At 40.2% G+C, this 19609-nt stretch overlaps 1 protein-coding gene across 3 annotated transcripts in view; it reads right to left on the bottom strand.

Annotated features, from left to right (window-relative positions):
- The window catches only part of slc25a21 (solute carrier family 25 member 21), a 111268-nt gene that overhangs the window by 88935 nt on the left and 2724 nt on the right, over positions 1 to 19609 (bottom strand). The gene's annotated exons all lie outside the window — the stretch shown is intronic.

Genomic DNA, 19609 nt, shown 5'->3' with positions numbered 1-19609 from the left:
GCAAAAGAGAAATAAATGTAAAAAAATGTCAAGTTTGTATGTTTGAAATATTATCAGTGCAATAAAGTTTAGATGATTTGTGGTCAATGCATGGCATGATGGCTTTGTGGTTAAGCGCTGCCGCCTCGCAGCAATAAATTCAACCTGGCTGTGGCCTTTTCTGTGTAGAGTCTGCGTGGTCTCCCCTCGTTCACATAACTTTTTTTTTTTTCCCCTTCTGGGTGCTCTCACTTCCTCCGACAGTCTGAACATGCCAGTCAGGTGAACTGGAAGCTTTAAATTGACCAGAGGTGTGAATGTGTTGGCCTGAGTGCAACCTGCGTACCTATTCGGGGTGTACCCAAGTTCTGAGTTTTGCAAAACACATACTCCCTCCTCCCGCCCCCCCCCCAGGACCCTGAATAGACTGGTAGGATGGGCAAAAACATGCAAAAACACTGATATAGTGCTAGAAAGAACAAGAACAAGTTTTACAGTATACTTCAATAATCTTTTGCTTACAGACCTGAACACTGGAGGTACTCAGAGGTTAACTCAAGCTGAACTAGGCCACAAGTAGAGGGAGAGTTGGGGGGGTGAGGGGGGGCGAATCCTTGTCAAGCGTGTGCCTGTGTGAGGTTGAACATGTGCTGGGTCCACCTCGCTCGACCCTGCTCTGTTTACTGTTAGTGAGGACTTCACACATTTACTTGTAGAAACTGTGGCAATGCCATTTTGTTTACAGCATTGTTGTATTGCACGTGTTTAAGGGTTAATGACTTGCAGATGCGGCGTCGGCTTCGCTTCTATAGGATGAGGAAATAACAGGATGACGGTGTTAAACACGGGACATGTTGAAGGGGGGTCAAGTTTGTTGTATTGTCAGACTCGGTGCAACATGCCAGGTACTGAGTATAAGGTCCGATATTGGGGATATACACATGTGTTCGACGTGGCTCTGATGCGAGGAAATATCTCCTCCTTTCCTAAACCGGTGACATATTCTCAGTCACCGTTATGTGAGAGAATGAAAGAAGGAGCGAGTGTGCGTATAATTGTGTTAGTTTGGGGCGTACGGTACGAGCGCTGATCAAGGTAAGCAACAAAGCATAGCTGGCGGGCTTTACGGTCCTAACTACTTCTTAAACTAATTTCCTCTACTGTTTTTCTCAAAAAAAAGGTTCCTGCTGCAGGAAAAACAGCAAATGAGAGAAAATAAACGTGAAGTAGAAAGAGGCAAAAACAAATTAATGTGAACGACAGTGAAGGGGAGGAACAAACCAAAGTGACCGGGGGGCCACATGGATACAACAACAGGGGGAAGATACTGACACACGTACATGTATTACTGGAGGCTAAAGGTGACTCATCAATGGCTGTTTGCACTTTAAACTGAAACTGAATGAATGTTGGAACTTTTATCTCCTCTATTAATGTCTGAGGATGAAGCAGGGATAGTTTCATCTTTGCATCTTTTGTTGTAACTGTCTTGAAGGAAGTTCAGCAGGACTTCATGTTTCTGACAAAGCAAGTGCACCGTTTATGTTCACCGATATTGGCGAAATTTGGGGTATTGAATTAAAAACACAACTATATTTGAATGTTCTCCATCAAGTAGGTGTAGCATGAACCACAGTAGAGTGAACGTGAACATGGGTTCCTGAGGAAAGCACATGCAGCGACACCTTCTCTAATGGCCATCCTTTTGCAGTTGACCATGTCCGTCAGACTGAAAGGAGGAGGAGTTTAAGAGCTCCTAATCTTCTCTGGCCAAGACTCGCTGAGTAAACATTAATTTCATGGCCAGTTGGACTCAGGTTGTGTCTGTTCTAATTGGCATCTTCCTTCTCCACTGGTCAGCTCTCTCTCCGTCACCCACAGTCCCTTCTCGACAAACCTCCCCATCGAGGTTCAGGCCGTTTTGTTTCCTGTCCTGGACGCCCACCACCGTGATGAATGGGCCTGAGCTCCATTCGATTACGCCCAAAGTGCGAAGACGCAGGAACAATGGAAACTGGCCTCAGCAGTGCGGTGCAGACCCTCAGCATTCTTCCCAACAATTTAGTCTAATTAGCATCAACTCCTGCCCCATCCATCATACTCCTCAAGAAACATAAACAAACTGTCAGCTCTAGCGTAACAAACAGATCGCCCAGCTACTTAGCACAAATTATTCTTACATGAAACGCAGCTTCTCAGGCAACCTCCCCCCCTTCAGGCCATCTGGGGGAATGGAGAGCTATTAAAATTGAAGACATACGTATGTTTCAGTCAAGTTCAACTCTCCAGAGTGCCACGGTGGACACAGCGACAGTTTCCTCTGTTTGCTTGGCTCTGGAGAGCTGGGGCTTGCAGGACTGACTGAGTGGGGTGTGGTGACCAAGATCAGTGTGTGTGTGTGTGTTCAGTATCTTTGCATATGTAGTGTATAAATGTATGTGTGTGTATTTACAGTCATTACAAAAACTTCATAAAAGGCATTTAAAAGGATGACTCCATGTTTTTGCCATGTAATAGTCAGATATATGCAGAATTGCATATAAACATCCACTAACAATAATGCATCAAGACCAAAAAACAATCTGATGTTTCAGAATTAACTGATTATACAATAAATCCAATGAACTCCAGTAAATAAAACTTTTTATACAATCAATACAATCGATTAGTCAACTGTCAGTAGCTCAATTGGCGTCTATTTTAACAATCTATTCAGTCATTTTTCAAGCAGAAGTACTTTACATTTAAAGGTTCCACCTTTTGAAATGTGAGAATGTCCTGCTTTTCCTCGTCTTAAAAAAGCTACCCTGTGGAGTTTTTGATCACGAGTAACGTTATGAAGTGTCCCCCGTTTTGTTTGATGTCGCTTTACGCTATTCCGCCGATCTACAGGTGGCTGTCACGCGCCAACAAACGCAGTAATGCGCCAGCAAAGGCGGGTAAGAAGAAGACTGCTAGCACGTTAAACAATGCAGGTTTCAGACTTTCAAAGAAAAAAAATCGTATTTGCAAATGTTTTATGAGGAAGGAAATGCTTTCATCATGTTTTTTAGATATTAAAAGATACACATAACGTGTTTTTGTGAGTAAAACTGGATGTAAACAGAAACTTTGTTTACAAGAAAACTCAAAAAGTGTTGGTCAGACAAAACAAGACGTCTGATGGTATCAAATCATGGTGAGCATCTTTGACTGTTATCTTGTGTTTTATAGACCAAACAATTAATCAAGAAAGTAATAGACAAATTAATAGATTATGAAAATAACCCACATAAAAGATTCTGACTTTCTCTAATTTAGCAACAATAGCCGTCAAGTACTTTTCCTGTTAATCTCACCATATTAGACACAACTATATCCTAATCTCACTATCATCTTTCACGTCTAAAATCATTTTATACACATCTTTCAACCCTTTATATCAATGACAGATGCTTGAAATATGTTCATCACTAAGAGATCATTTCAAAACCAGCATCCCTTTAAACGCCAAACACAATACATGCAGAGGAGTTTCCCGACTTCAGCGAGAACAATCACTGTGAAGGAGCCAATAATGAGAATGTAAATTGCTTGGTATTCTATGTAGTCACAGACTACACACACAAAAAAAGGCAGTTTAAACAATCAACACTTAACAAAACCAAACACTTTTTCATCACATTTCAGGCTTTGTGTTTTTGAGTGAGTTTTAAGAGCCTGTCTGACCCACCCAGGAAATGCGGTAACCAAATTTAAAAACATTCCTTCAGTCTGAAATATCCCATTCAAGACCTGCTGTGGTTGCATTAAAATACACTTTAGGACGTTCTCCTTTCGCTTATCTCGGTGCTTATAATCAGTTATGAGGCCTCTACGGTAAACAACTGTAAATAAATTAGCTCTAATGAATTCAGAATAAAAAAATGTCTTGTAAGAATGAAAACAGAGCATTAAAAAGCCGCAGTATCGCTGATTGGTGTAAATTGGACTGAAGTTATACAGCGAAGCTTGTTTTAGAGTGACCATGTGCTGTATTGGAGCACCACCAACTCTCTTCTCCAGAAAAACGCCTCCCGCTCTACATGGACCATGCTTAATTTGTCAATTTTCCACTTCCTTTTTGATGTTCTGCAGAGTGTGAAATGCTTCACTAATTATCTAGGGAGTTTGGCAGGCGAGGCTTGTTGTTTTTAGAGAGCTGATGGCAAGCCTCACTCATCCCAGCAAAGAAGGAACTGTGCAAACTCTCAATGACAAATAAACTAGAGAAACCCCCTCCCTCCCTCCTCCTCCACACCACCACCACCACCACCGCCGCCGCCGCCATCCCAACCGCCCCTTCGCCTCTCTGTTAACAGCTAAAAATGTTCAACAAAATAACAAAATTGAGCTATACGAAACGTCAGCACCAGCGCTCATTTTTCTTTCCTCCTTAAATGTACTTATTCCACATTAAACACACCACAGTGTGTGTGTGTGTGTGTGTGTGTGTGTGTGTGTGTGTAACGTCCCAAACCAAAACCATAGCAGTTGAGAAAGGCTTTGACAGGCAGATTGCATAGGAGTTGGATGCTCGGGCCAAGGTGAGAGCGGAGGGGTTTGTTCTAATCAAGCTAATTCCCTGCAAACCTCAAGAATGATGTCATCCAGTGTTTGCTCATTAGAGATTCTTGTCAGGAGGCCAAGACTAATTCTCATTCAGTCGTGAATGCAAATATGAACTCCCCCCCCCCCCCCCATTTCTCTCTCTGTGTCTCTTCTCACAGGACAAATTTAAAGATCTATATAAAATTATGGAAGGGGAGGGGATCGGCTTCACTACGACGCCGATTAGACAGATTACGTTTGTCATTTAGTCAGCTCGCTGCGCCTCAGAAGAGATGATTCACCTTCATACAAAAACACTCATTCCCCCCCCCCCCCACCTCCCACCTCGCCTTTCCCACAAAGCTCAATTTTTCATGTATGGTTTTTATGCAGAGCTTTACGCCCTGTTTCTTTCCTGATGGGTATCACTCACAAGCCGTTAAGCTTCTGAACTGCTCTCTGGCCCATAATGTGAGTACTATGAATCAGCTCGCCGAGTGATTCTCGTATCGAATGCACAACTGGATCAGAAGGAGAACGGGACGGTGCCAGTGCTCGCTTGTGCTGCTTTCTTCTTTTCTGTGACCACTTTCCCCGAAATCTTTCTGCTCTCTCTCTCTCTCTCTCTTGGTTTTTTCATCATCTTCTTTCCTCTCTCTCTATGTACTCGTCTCAGTGACCACATCAGCTTGTCTGCACTCTTTGGAGCATGGCGGGCACAGTGGTGATGGGCCAACATGCTGCAACCTATACTTGCACCCTTTAAATCCAGCCGCTAGAACCGTACATGTTTGTGCACTGACTGACATCTTAACTATCCCCACCGTGATTTCAGCTGCCTTCTCGACTTGCGCCGAGCGTGTATTTGTTATGATAGAGATTAGGGATGCAACTGAAAGGTTATTTTCATGATTCGCTAATTTGATTGATAAAGCAATTCATTGTCTGGTTTATAACATGTTAGGAAATGGGGGGAAAATGCAGTAGTTCAAATATACATTATTCAACTTTCTATTGCATTGGACAGTTTTGGAAACTAAGAAGCTAGAACTAGGTAATGTTTGGCATTTATGCTTGAAAACGGACTTTAATAAAAATGATTGATCATCAAAATAGTTGCTGATGAAGTCTCTGTTGCCAGCTAATTCATTAATAAACTAATTGTTTCAGCTTTAAAACCTTTAATGCGTCTCCTTCAAGCCAGAATTATCAATTGAACAAAAGTAAGATTTGTTTTCCTTTTCTTTCTTTCTTTCTTTCTTTGTGGGATTAAAACTTTGCTCTACTTGCTGGTGTAAAAGACACATGACTGAAATAGTTTGAAAGCTAGTTGGCTCAATAGGAAACTGATTTACGCTGTTTTAAAAATACTAAATATGTGAACTGCAGTGCAGGTTAATGATTTGCTGAAACAAACTCAAACCACAATGAAAAAGTTTGAATCCGATTTTGTGCAACATATTTGGAAAAATTCATACTTCCTCATTAAGGTTGCGAGTCTTTTTGTTACTGCAGACTTGATATAGTGTGATAAGTTGGGAATATTATGTGCATTTTATAGGTTTACATTTTCTGGATGTCTTAAAGTGACAGCAGAAAAACAACTTTACAGGGCCTCAAACACCAACAAACTCACTCCTCCCTGCTCTACTGCACTGCTTACAGTATCATGAAGCTGACTGAAAAGGATTTCATGCACTCAGGCGAGCCGGGCCGAGTACAGTAAATCACTCCCTCTACTGACGGCGGTGGGAGAGAGCTGCGTTTCAGGTGCTGTTCATCTGGCAGAAGTTTCAGAGGCCTGCCTCCAGAGAAAGAAAACAAACCCTGATCTGCTTCCCCACGAACGGCTCCCCGCGAGCCAGCCAGCGGCCTCCAGGAGGCTGTCCAGCCGCTCCGGCCCCTTGGACCAGGATGTTTGGGTTAGAAAATGACTTTGCTACTCCCTCAGCCCCTTTCTCTAATTGCCCCAAGGGTAATTACCTTGTCTACTTTCCACTTAAGAAAAACCAAGAGCCGTAGTGTTATTGTATCAAATAGAAAGTAAAGTTAGCAAAAATTCGCATGAGTAATATTTTTATAATCACTATTAGAGTTATAATAATAAATGTATTAAATCAGAAAGTGTAAGTGTTGTAAATATCAATGAACTATCAAAATAAACTATGCAGACGACTGCTGGTCTAATAACTGATCAACTTACAATCTTCTGTTTATCCTGCAGCTTACGAAATGACTGAAGAACTACAATTAAATAATCTTAAAGAAAAGATTTTTACTAACAAAACATTTCCTTAACTAATCACAATATAAACAACATCTGCAAAACCGCAAAAGGCCTGTACATGATCACTCAAGACGTTTCCTTTATGGACAAAAAAAAAAAAGAGAGAGAGAGAGAGAAAAAAAAAAGCTGTACCAGCAATTTAAAGTAAATTCTGAATATGAAGGGGGACCATAATAGCAGAGGCTTGAGCGTGTCATTCTGCCTTCCTCAGGCTAAGGACTGATAGATTGGTGCAGAGAGCAGATTCTCCCTCGGGTGTGATATATCAGACTGCAATGGTCCAAGTACCATTATGAAAAACACCCGAGAGTACCGCAATACAGGAAAGACCAGAACACCAATGCAGCTCTCCAAAGATTTCTTCTTGTGCGGTATAAGCAAAGACGGAGGGTGGGGGGGGGTGAGGGTGGGTGGGTGGGTGGGGGGGATTTTTGACTGATAATTTTCCTTTAACCGTTACGATACCACGTGCAAACCTGGAAAACACAAATTCAGTCGGGGAAAAAAAAAACGACAAGAGTTAGAACAGGCAACAGAAATGACAAAAAAAAAAGTTCACCTGCTCTAATACATATGCAGTAGACTCCAGGGAAACTTGTGCCATGCCGTGAAAAGAGACATGCTCTGCTACGGTTACTGTTGGATTCACGTTTTTCCTTTTGAAGACGTGAACATCAGTGCCTCGCTATGGAAACAAATGGCCGCCCGTGTGTGTGTGTGTGTGTGTGTTCCGCCAAAAGCTTCTGGGGGGGATTCTTATCGAGAAAGCATCTGTCACAGCCTCTGATTACAGAGCTGCCCAGCTGAGCGCTCGCACTGTCAGACCACTGATAACTTAACCTTCCTCCGTCCCATTTCTCGGCCATCGCTCCCCCCCCCCCTCCACCCCCCCCCCCCGCCCGCCTCCCTCTGGACGTGCTTCAAACGCCGCGGAGCTGCCGAGCCCGACGCCCTGTGTGGTCTCCGTTCTACTAAACGCATCTCAGTGTGAACTCTTGTTTTAAAACTCACACAGGCCATAGAAAATACAGTCTGTGTCATATCTGAGTCATGATGTGGAGCACGAGAACCAGTGTGTTGGATGAAAGCTTGGAGACCCTTCAGAACAAAATGTAGACGACGTCTGCAGTGTAAGTCATTCGTACTGGTAATATTAACATTTCCAATGATACCTGCGGCAAACTAAACACAGATGTTGAGGATTATCTCATATTTTGAGAGCTGTATGTCTCGGTTAAGTGAAATCATTTGGGCATACATGTGAAAGGATCAGCAAAGTTATCCGTCTTGATATTACCTTAAAATCCATGAACTTCACCATGCTTTACAGCTAAAAAGTGCCACTGGGAACAGTGCAAACCCTTAACTCGATACATTACTGAGGCGGATTAACAAACAGAAATATGGCTCTCTTCTGCCCTCTAGTCAGTCTGAGTCATTATATTCATGAAATATTTGGATCAGATTCTCCTCTAAAGGCAAAACATTTTAATCCTCATTAAATAGCTGTGCAGCAAATTAATGCCAAAATTTGAAAAGCCTGGATTTTATTCCAAACTTCATAGAGTATGCACAGATGTTTCACTCTCAATGTCTTTTTATCACAAATCAAAACCAGATACATTTAGAACTATAAATCGTCCTCAGGCAAGGGTTGTATACTTACCAACACATGAACATTAACACACTAACACACTGTCTTTTTCTACAACCTGGCAGCTTCTTTACATCTCCATCCTTCGCTCTTTATTTCAAACAAACTGCGGAGGACTGATGCCGCATACGTCTCTCGCTGCTCCTTTATAAGCTCTTTCCAGAATGTGACATTTGTGTCTGCTTTGATTTCACTGCGGGACTCTTTGATTTCGAAAATGATAATGAAATGGTAAACAGATTCCTAACATGACCTTTCATTCAGTTTTGTTTCTCATTATCAAATTTTTCCTTGTCCTCTGCCAACGTCCTTCTCTTAAGTATGTCATCCTCCAACCACTCAAGATCAGAAATAATACAAAGTGTCTATAAATTTGAGCTTCCCTAATTAAAGCCTTGCCCCGGGACATGCTTTCGCATGGCCACCAGGCACGGAATATATCCTCTGAAAAGACACAAATTGGTCCATGAGCACAACAAATTACATTATGATTACTGCACTGGCCCAAATGCTGTTCATCTTGATAGAGTTAACCCAAGGTGGGCAGGCATGTCTCCCAGCTACGGAGCTAAAAAAGGGGAGAAAGAATTACAGTTTTTGGCTTACTGTAAAAAACCTGTGTTATAAATTTCCAGCTCATCCAGAGAATCACAGGGCAGACACACACACACACACACACACATACACACACACAATGCACACATCCATTACACACACACAAATATGTACACATGGAAACTGCCATGTAATTCAGGGGTTTTAGTTTGTCCGGTTTTGTTTTTGTTTTTTTGACAGTACTTATTATGTTTATTTATATTTCAGCGCTTACAGCAGGAGCGCAGAGGGTTTGTAATTACTGTATCTGAACTCTTGAATCATGTATCAAATTCGGTTGAAATAACATGAGGGTTGCCTTTGCCTTGACTTTTTTTTTTTTTTTTTTTTGAAGATTTCCTACAAAAATTAAACAAGAGATCAAAAACCGGTGAGCCTGAAAAATCAGCATTAACGCATCCAATGGTTACTTCCACCGCCGTGCAGCAGGTCCACATGTCTGACCTACTACCAACTGTGGCTATGAGGCTACGGGGCAGAAGGTTAAATGCCCAATTCGAGACTTTTCAACACACATGTCAGTGTTCATGAGGAACAAGGTGGTAGAGGATAAACAGAGGGCGTGTTATGGCTCTTGAACAGCTATGTCAAATTTTCTTCAAAAAAGTTTGTTACTGGTGTTTTCAGAAAGTCATATTTACTATGATTTACAGAGCCCTGAACGCAGCGGCGGCCTATGGAAGATCTACTGAGATCATAACTCTGCAAAGATGAAAGACAGAGGAAGCTCTTGTTTCTGCTGTGACTTAATGAGGTTGAAGATAGAGCTCGAATGTATACACACACATCCACATACATAACCCAGACGCCTATAGAACAGACGCGCACAAGTGCTTAAACATGTCTATTTTCTTTTCTCCGACTGCAAATCTCAGATGTAACAGTATGTGCACACACTTCTCGTGCAAACGCATGCAATTATGTCTAATTTCCCGGCATAAATTTCTCACTCGGATGCGTATACACACACAAAAACAAACAAACAAACACGTACGCTTGACCGTTTCGTAGCATGAAAGCATAACTCGCACATGCACGCAGCCATTTCCTTTGCACGAATACATAACCCAGAAGCATGCAAACATACACACACACACACACACACAAGGTCCACTCTCACAACTGTAAACTCTCGTTTTCTTACAGGGTCACTCTCTCTTTGCCCCTTGACTACTTAGTCTAAGTGCTCAATTAAGCATAGCTTGTGTAGCTGATTTCCCTCGCAGATTTATTATTGTTGCCATGTGCTGCACTATGTATGCCTTCACTTTTCGACTGCTATGAAACGTCTGCGTCATCTCATTTCTTACCGGTTTAGTATGCTTTTTATTTTCTATCTTGAGCACACACCCCGCCCCCGTACACACTCGCAAATAATGACTTGCGCTATTTGGAATGCTGACTGGTGGATTGTCATGTGGCGAAAAGGTGTAGGAGACCTTTGTGATCATCTTGTTTGCAGTATGAAATCATGCAATGATGTGATGAAATACTCCTAGCAACACAATCTAAAATCAGCTCCACTGTGCTTCCTGCAGCGCTGTGTCCTGGTTTTAATAATTGCTCCCTCTAAATAGGAGGCAATGATCCAGAAAAAGCCTCCCATGTTGAGCAATCATAATTATCCTCCTGAATCCACTCTTACCATAACAGTATAATTATTATTATTATTCTAAGAACTTGCATGAATGATAAATGTCCTGTTTGTGCTGCCATGCCTGACAATGAGATTAACAAGAGGCTGCTGTAAAAAAAAAAAAAAAAAAAGTGCAGGTTATTAATTCTTTAATAAAATGCAGCGCCTATATGTTGCTTACTGTATATTAATACACTCCAACATCAAATCAGCATCCTGTCTTGTTGGACATATCTAAAACGACTTTTCTGAGACAATTGAAGTCAACTGTAATTAACTGTGCGTTTGTGACATTGATTATCTGATAAATGATCAACAGGACCCTGCACTGCTGGCGTTGCGTAAACCTCGCATCATCATTCTCATGTGATGACTCCATTTGTGAAATCTGTGACATCACTCCACTAAAACACCCTATAAAGCTCAATTACAAAAACAATCATGAGGGTTTTTCCCCTCCCCCCAATTTAAATTTGGCATTTTTTAATGTAAATCCATATGACCTGTATAGCATCACAGTAAGCTGCGAGTGTTGTATGAGCGACAACACTTTATAGCTGTTTGTGGAATAATAACATTATTCCTATTAACCAAGCCCAATTATTATCAATTAAAATCAAAGATTTATAGAACACATGTAAGCCTATTAGCCCTTTAATAACAGTAAGTATAATAATGGATGCAATAACACAACATTATTGGTTATGCAATAATGCAATCATGTCATTAATGATGCAGTAGTGTGTCATCTAAAACCAATAACCCACTAGACTGGCTTCCAGACTAACAACAGCTGATTCAGGAGTCACTGCAGTGCACGCGGCCTCTCTCTCTCTCTCCCTCTCTCTCTCACGCTTGGCTCGCTCCTTTAAAAAAAAAAAAAAAAATGTAGCCGTGCGCGTGCCCGTGCGTGCTGGAGCAAATACAATCCGGTAATTGCGCGTTGCGTCTTGGCTGGACTCATTTCACACACAGCACAAGCCGCCTCTGCGGTAACAACAGAGCAGTCTCCCTCCCCGTGCTTGGCCTCCTCCGGTCCCCCAAGCTCGGCCAGAGAACCGTTGACATAAATCATGTCATTAAGATAACGTCGCGAGCGCGGCTGAGCCTCATACATCACATCACAGGGCTCCCAAAAGTTTGTATTTCTGTCCACTCTGACAACAGCGTCTTCCCAGCCAACGGAGATCTGCTTTAATCTAAAACAAACAAACAAAAAAAAAACAACAAAAAAAAAAACTACCATCTTAAAGACATCACTGCTCGCCTCTACCAGACAGCAACATGCAGACCATTTAAAACGCATAAAAAAATAAATCAGGCTATATTTTAAACATCTTAAGCTCACTTTAGTTTTTTTTCTACACTAAAGAGACTATTTCGGCTATAACACCCTTACTTTTGTTCCATTAGAATATTCACTTCTTTTTGTTTTCTTACATTTAAACCCCAAATTCTCGTGCATGTTTTTGATTTTGCTGCTGGTATTGCATAAGCTAAAAAAATTTGGATTTAATAGATCAACCAAGGAGGCCATGTCATGACATAATATGCAGTCTTGATGTCTGCTGCAATTTTCAAATAAACAAAACTACGTAATTCTGAATTATTATTTTTTTTTTAAACTCATAAAAAAAAGGAGCTGCACAACGCTGCTCCTAACAGATACTTCTGATTTTAACAGGCAGCCATTAAGAGACTTCTTGTTTGACTTTTATCCGACCTGGATGACTGAGAATCTTCAGTGCTGTCAAAACGCAGTCATTAGCTGCGCTGATTGTCTGCCAAATGGCACACGACCCAGCGCCCTGTCTCTAAAAAGCAAAGCATGAGCTGAGGTTACTAACATCCTAACGAAAACTCATAATAATAATCATCTCCTTGGACTGTGGCTCATAATGTGTATGTGGGTGCAGCACACGAGTAGAGAGCTCAACTTACTGCAATTTGTGTCTTCTATATGGGTAATGAGATATGGTTTTCTTATAGGATATTTTATAGCATATTGCAAAAAAAATAATCATAACTGTGTTTATGTGTGTGTGTGTGTGTGTGTGTGTGTGTGTGTTAAAATGCACATCAGCAAAAGTAATCCCACTAATAGCTCAATAAAACATAGATGACTTTCAGCTATGACGAGTAATTTAGGGCCTGGTCATTTTAATTATGTCACTGATTTAAAATTATCTTAACAAGTGTTCATTATTTTATCATCAGCATTTTATACAATCTATTTCGGAGGGGCTGGGGGGGGGGGGGGTGGGATGCGAGGCATTTTGTATCGCATTAATTAGGCTACACTACCGTTACACTTACTGCCTGTTCGCATTCAACAGGCATTGTGATCACTCACATTTGCCGAGAGCGGTAATGAGTTGACGCAGATAATAAATCTTTGGTGTTTATTTTCGGGGAATGATTGGTCTGTTGTAATTTTTCCATATTAAATGAGGGGTTACTTTAATTATAGCATAGCTACACCCTGTAGCGTGCAGCTTATCCGTGAAGAAATGAATGGCTGAGTTCACTTTTATCAAGATCAGGAAGAAAATAGAGCAGCTTCTAATAATCGATGCGTTGTCTAATGTCCAGAAAAAAAGCTGCGTGTGATCGCCATTTTTTTTTTCTTTTCCTGTAACAGATACGTAGAAAGAGAACGAAAGACATGTGTGTCCGGTTAAGTAGCCATCCTTCAGCACCATCATGGCTCATTTTAACCAAGCCATCCACAACACCATGCACGGACATCTGTCTGTCAAGGATGGTAGCCTACAGAAATGTAAATGGGGCCTATTTAACGCGAGCCAAAGCACACATTAAATATGAGGAGGGGACGTGAGCCTCCGCATGCCCTCCCAGACTGAGAAAAAGAAGAAGAAGAAGAAGAAGAAAAAAAAGATGGGAGGCAGAGGGAGCTGATTTAGAGGAACAGGCCGAGAAGCACCCCATCCAGAATCAACATTACTTCAAACATGAGGTCATCTAAACATCTGTCTACAACATGTCCGCCGGGACTTCAATCAAAGCCCCGCTGAAACATGTAGGCAATTGTTTCTGGAAATAAATATTAGGCCTAATTCGGCTGTGATTGGTGCAGCCAGTCGAGGATAGTGGAGAGAGAGAGAGAGAGAGAGAGGAAAAAAAACACCGCTAACTGCAGTCTCTGTCAATGGATAACCCCCGCGAGCGCGCACACTTTGTTTGACTTTATTTATTTGATTTCCCCCTCTCTCCTCCTTTCTTCCCTCTCCTTCATTTAGGCTAAGTGGCTTTATTTGTTCTTTTTTTTTTTTCCTCTCTCCCTCCCGACTGATTTCAGGTTCACTGTTTAAAAACCAGTTAAATCAGGAGAGCTGCGGTGCCATTTGAACGAGGCTCTGACAGTCTGGAGAAAGAGTTGCACTAATCACACGCGGGGCGTCTGTCTCATGTCGTCACAGTCCATTTGCCGGAGACGGATCGATTTACTCATGGAGTTTAAAAAAAAAAAAATGCATATACCAAGGAAATAACAAAGGACTCAGAGAAAACATTACAGCAGGGCCCATGTAACTGGATAGAGTTTCATTTTTCTATTTTTAAACATCACGCCAATATGATTTTAAAGACATTTTCTACTTAAACCATTTTTTGTAGATTCTTTCAGGTATGAGAGCTTATATATTACATTGGCTTTTTTTGTTTTCCTAAGTATTTGTAGCAGCTTTAGGGCATCCATGCATCAATAATGCCTGTAAAATCTATCACTGAAACCCAACCAATAAAAAGTTGCAATATCCCTTTACTTAAAGGGGGATATAGTATGCAATTACTGCCCCCTTGTGGACAAAGTATGAATCGACTGCACTGAAAATACTGTTTGTGTAAAATAGGGCTTATTTTCGTTATCAATCAATTAATTGATTGATCTTTTGGTCTATAAGCTATCAGAAAATAGCAATAAATACCCATCACAGTTTCCTAAAGCTACGGGTGACATCTTCAAATGTCTGACAATCAATCCAAAAATCCAAATACATTCAGTTTACTATCACATAAGAGAATTTCTGCCTGAAAATGGATTTATTCGATTATCAAGACAGCTGCCGATTGATTTTCTGTTGATTGACTATTCCATTAATTGTCTTATTGTTTCAGTTCTTGTGTAGGATATGAATATTTTAGGAATTATTGCACAGCTGTGTAAACTGTAAACCTATTAGAAAAACACTAGTAGTAACTCCGGCAAACATACACCAAAAAAGAACAAAAATACAAAATGAGCTACCAACATCTGCAAAAATCCTCATATTCTAGCAAGCAGTCAGCACAATTCAGCTTAGTGCAGGGAGACAAACACAACCTATATTCAAATATTCTCAAACAAAAAGATAAAAACTGCAGTTTATCCAGAAAGTCATAAAGTCAAAGTGTGCTCGAACGACTTTACACAGCACAAAATGTAGTTATCTTCCTCTTAATACTCTGTGACCGCACATAAACGAACACCAGTCTCTCTCAATCCTCGTTAACAGTCAATCTGGATGAAAAAAAAAAGGGGGAAAAAAGGCTCCAGAGGGGAGGCAGCGAGAAGGTGAAATGAAACACTGAGGTTATTCTGCTCAGGAATCGAGTCTCCGTCTCCTGAACAGCAGCTTTCAGGCTCCCGTGATCCTCGGCGAGGACAGACGAGAGCCCCTCAGCCTCTGGACGGAGGTTCAGGACAGCAGGTTGTCAGACCCAGGGGGCTTGTTGGGGTGTGAGTTTCTCATCAAAACGTCACCTGAGATGAGTCACGCCCTGAGCGCTTAACAATTAGCTGATACATGACAGCGTGAACGCCAAGTTGAAAGTCGTTATCGGCTCGCCATCATATAATCTGAAAGTCAGCTGAAGTTAATGGTATCACACGTACATACACCGAAAGTATTTATAGTGTGCAGCCATCTTTGTAGAACTCCCAAAATAAAAAATGAAGTCCATCAAAACGTTTTATAACAAAACAAGTGCACTCTGGGCCTAAAAGTCCAGTTTTTACCCCATTATCTCCTATATTCTTGTGCTCTGATTGTTCACACTCGATTACACAATAGCCAAAACACTCAGTGTAGGGAGCAACTGTTTGTTCATTCTCACATAAACCATTTGATGAATAAAATACAGATTCTATTCAGCTTTCCTTGAAGATTTAGAGAGTATAATGCAGCTATGCACACGAGGAGGAAATGACTACAGCAAGTTTTTTATAGTTTTTGGGTGATGTTAACATACACACGTCTACACCAGACTGATAAAAGTGGAAGTGCATGGTCTCCAAGACACAACAAAGACTCAACAGAGCAACACTAAGAAATGAAGGAAAATTACTAAGAAGAGAACAGTGCAGGAACAATGTGTGCACAGTCTTAAAAATGCAAGTCTCTCCCACACCATTGTACGTGAGCAAAGTACTGAAAGAATTATTTAGATATTGGACTTTTGGGACCACAGGGCAGGGCAGTCATTTGCCTGTAAAAAAAAAAAACACACAAAACAACCCCCAAAAAAACTGGAATATACTACAGCACAAGCTTTTTAAACTGAGAGGGAAATTTTCACTGTGCATTTGAGTGTCCAACAAAGTGTAGCATAAATTAGGCTATAAGTAGATAATTACTCTATTTTAGTTTTTGAGTGAACTGTCTTCAATCAGCCTCCATCAGTAACCACTAACTGCAATAACATCTGAATGTTATGTCATTAAAGCATTTCTTGAATCCTCTAACAGCAAAATACAACACATAAACAGTACATTTTTACATGGAAAATATAGAGACATGTAAACAAACCAATTAAGCAGAGATTAAAGCACAACAATTAGATTAATTGACAACTATTTTGATATTCGATTCATCCTTTTTGAGTCATTTTTTAAAGTCAAAATGCTAAAATTCTCTGGTTCCAGCTTCTTAAAGTGAATATTTTCTTGTTACTTTAATCCTCTATGACAGCAAACTGAATATCTTTAGGTTTTGTGGAGTGTTGGTCAGGACAAAAAAAACAACACACTTTAAGTTGCACCATGGTGCAAGTTTCACCAGTAAATGAAATAGAAGAAAATGTTTTGGGCTTCACTTGTAGCAACATCCTCAACTTGGCAGGAGGAAGGAGGAGAACAAATGTAGTGTTGGCCACAAACAATTTGAGGAAAAAAAAGATTTCGTAAGCATGTGTCAAGTCAAGGCTGCCTCCAAGGTCTTTTGTAGTCATTTTGTGCAACAATGAAATAAAAACACTTCATTCATATAATTTTAACTGTTTTTTTGGGGTGAAATTTAACTGTTTTTTCTGTTTGTGTATAACGGAAATGGAAATAAAGCCAAGATAGTTGAAAACGTTTGATGAATAAAACATGCTGTACTAGAGAACAGTTGTGCGACCTGTTTTAATTTGGATGAAATGTAAATATATGTAATATAATATATGAAAATGTAAAAATATGTAAAAATATAAATATGTCACTATCAACACTCCTTAATAAAGAGGAAAATACATACGTACGTGCATACATGTTGAGGAAATATTCAAAAAATTTTATCCTGGCATCTCTATGGTAAAAATGTGTGTTTTTCTGGTTTCTGAATATGAACAAAGTATATCCAAAAGCTGGAAACAAGCAGCTATAGACTAGTCTGGACACTGTGTACAGACGGATTCTTTTTAAAAACGCCCTTCAGTGGGGACCAACTTGGTGACAGGGCAAAGCAACCGCACCCAGAATAAAAACCAGCGTTGTGGTCATTATTGTTTACAGCTGTTCGCATGAAAGAAGAAAAAAAAAACCTGACACCACAAAGTGACAGTCTAAACATATTTTGATAATCCCTATAATAATACTACTTGTTCACAAATACAGTCGGTATGACTACAGTCAGCTATATCCGAGATCCAACATGTACACTGAAGATCAAAAAATATCATGTTAATGCAATTGTCACAAAAGGAATAAGAGCTTTTTATGTAAAAAATAACTACAGAAAAATTCAATCTATGCAATAAAAAGTCTTTTCTGAGCAGCTACACTTCTTCTCAGCTCTTTACGGCATCACATTCATTCCACAAATACTGCATAAACCACCGCAATCCTGCACTTCTGGCCGCTGAGCTGCGTTTCCACAGCAATGGAGGACTGAGACTATATTTCACAGTAGTTGTATATGGATGATGACTCACTCACTGTCACTACTCATGCAAAGGTTTAAGCCGGTGACCTTCCAGCCACAAATTGGACTTCCACACCTGCAGAATCTCTTGATAACAGAGATGTAGTTGTCCAAAGTGTGTATTAATTATCCCTGATCGTGCAAAACAAGAAAAATTAGTTTTTAAAAATACCCTCCTTACAAATACTTGCTGGTGTAACCGCTTACTTCTGTAAAACCTTGCTCTAAAATTTGAAGAATGTAAAATGATGAACTACGAAACCTTGACTTTAGTTTTGCACATTCCTTTACATAATGTGTCTGACATAAGCATCCTCCTATTGCTGGCAGTGAATAGAAATGTCCTTAAACACTGAAACGGATATATTTATACGGGACTTACAAGCCGAAGCAATTATTAAATTAATAACCAACTTCTTAGATAATCAATTAATCATTTAGAGTCATTTTTTAAGAAGAAAATTTCCAAATTCTCTGGTTCCAGCTTCTCAAATGTGAATATGTTCTGGGTTCTTTAGTCCTAAATGACAGTAAAGAGAATATATTTAATAAAACAAGACATTTGAGGTCGCTTTGGGAAACAGTAATCAACATTTTTCAGCATTTTCTGACATTTTATCGATCAAACAACTAATTGATTAATGGAGAAAATAATCAACAGATTAATTGATAATGAAAATAATCATCAGTTGCAACTCTAGTGTGATCATTAGGATGTTACAAGTTAGAATAGTAAATAATGTGGATTACACTGAGGCTAGGGAGGAGGTAAACTCTGGCACTGCAACTACACACCTCATTCAGTATCAGTTTTACTTTTAGAAAATCTTTTCTAAAAACATCCAATTCATTTGACCTCCATGAGTCTGACACTTTCTACAACAACCCTGTGAATCCAACCACACGAGTTACTATATGAAGGTACAATATCAGATATTTCTAGCCAGCAGCTTCTGTCTTTACTTTGTCCCTCTGCCTCAGCAAACAGGAGTTCCCAACATGTCGACCGTGTTATGCAATGTTAACTTACAGCAGACAGCTGGAGGCGAAATGAGTTTTTTGGGTGAAGGTTAAAGGAGAAGAGCAGAGTAGCGAGAGAGTACACTTCTGTTCACTTCCCAGTTTGGCACCGAGTCTTTTTCTGTCTGGACTCCAAGAGCTTACATGTAAACTAGCCTCATCTGTGACGTCAACGCTCCATTCATAGCCGAGCAGAATCGAAGAATGACGAACAGAACGCTGACGTCACAAATGAAGCCTGTCATGCTTTGCATATCTGAGACGTATTTGCCCCGATAACATTCAACGTATCTAATGTAAAAAAAAAAAAAAAAAAAAAAAAGCAATAGCTAAACGAAAAACGCAAATGAGGCTAGCTTACATCCAACTCTGCCTCTTCTCATTATTAGTTCTTTTCCTCACTAACGCTGTTGTGAGGCCTAGCTAGCTCTATTTTGGCTAGTTACACAGGTTAACAGGTGCACCTGGTGGTTGGTCAGCAGACCTGGCACCAACATACAGCTTAATAATATAAAAAAATATATAACAAAGTTTACTATCCTGTTGGTTATGAGACTAAAATCAAGTGGTAAAGCCAACAAGGGTAAAAAAAAAAAAAAAAATGCACATACATTTGTAGCAGCAAGTCACTCGGCCATTTGTAAAACTCGTTAGGGGATAAACATCAA

The sequence above is a fragment of the Thunnus albacares genome, chromosome 15, assembly GCF_914725855.1.
Source record: "Thunnus albacares chromosome 15, fThuAlb1.1, whole genome shotgun sequence".
Lineage (NCBI taxonomy): Eukaryota > Metazoa > Chordata > Actinopteri > Scombriformes > Scombridae > Thunnus > Thunnus albacares.
Note: the sequence above shows the minus strand (reverse complement) of the source record. Positions and strands in the feature narration are given on the sequence as shown.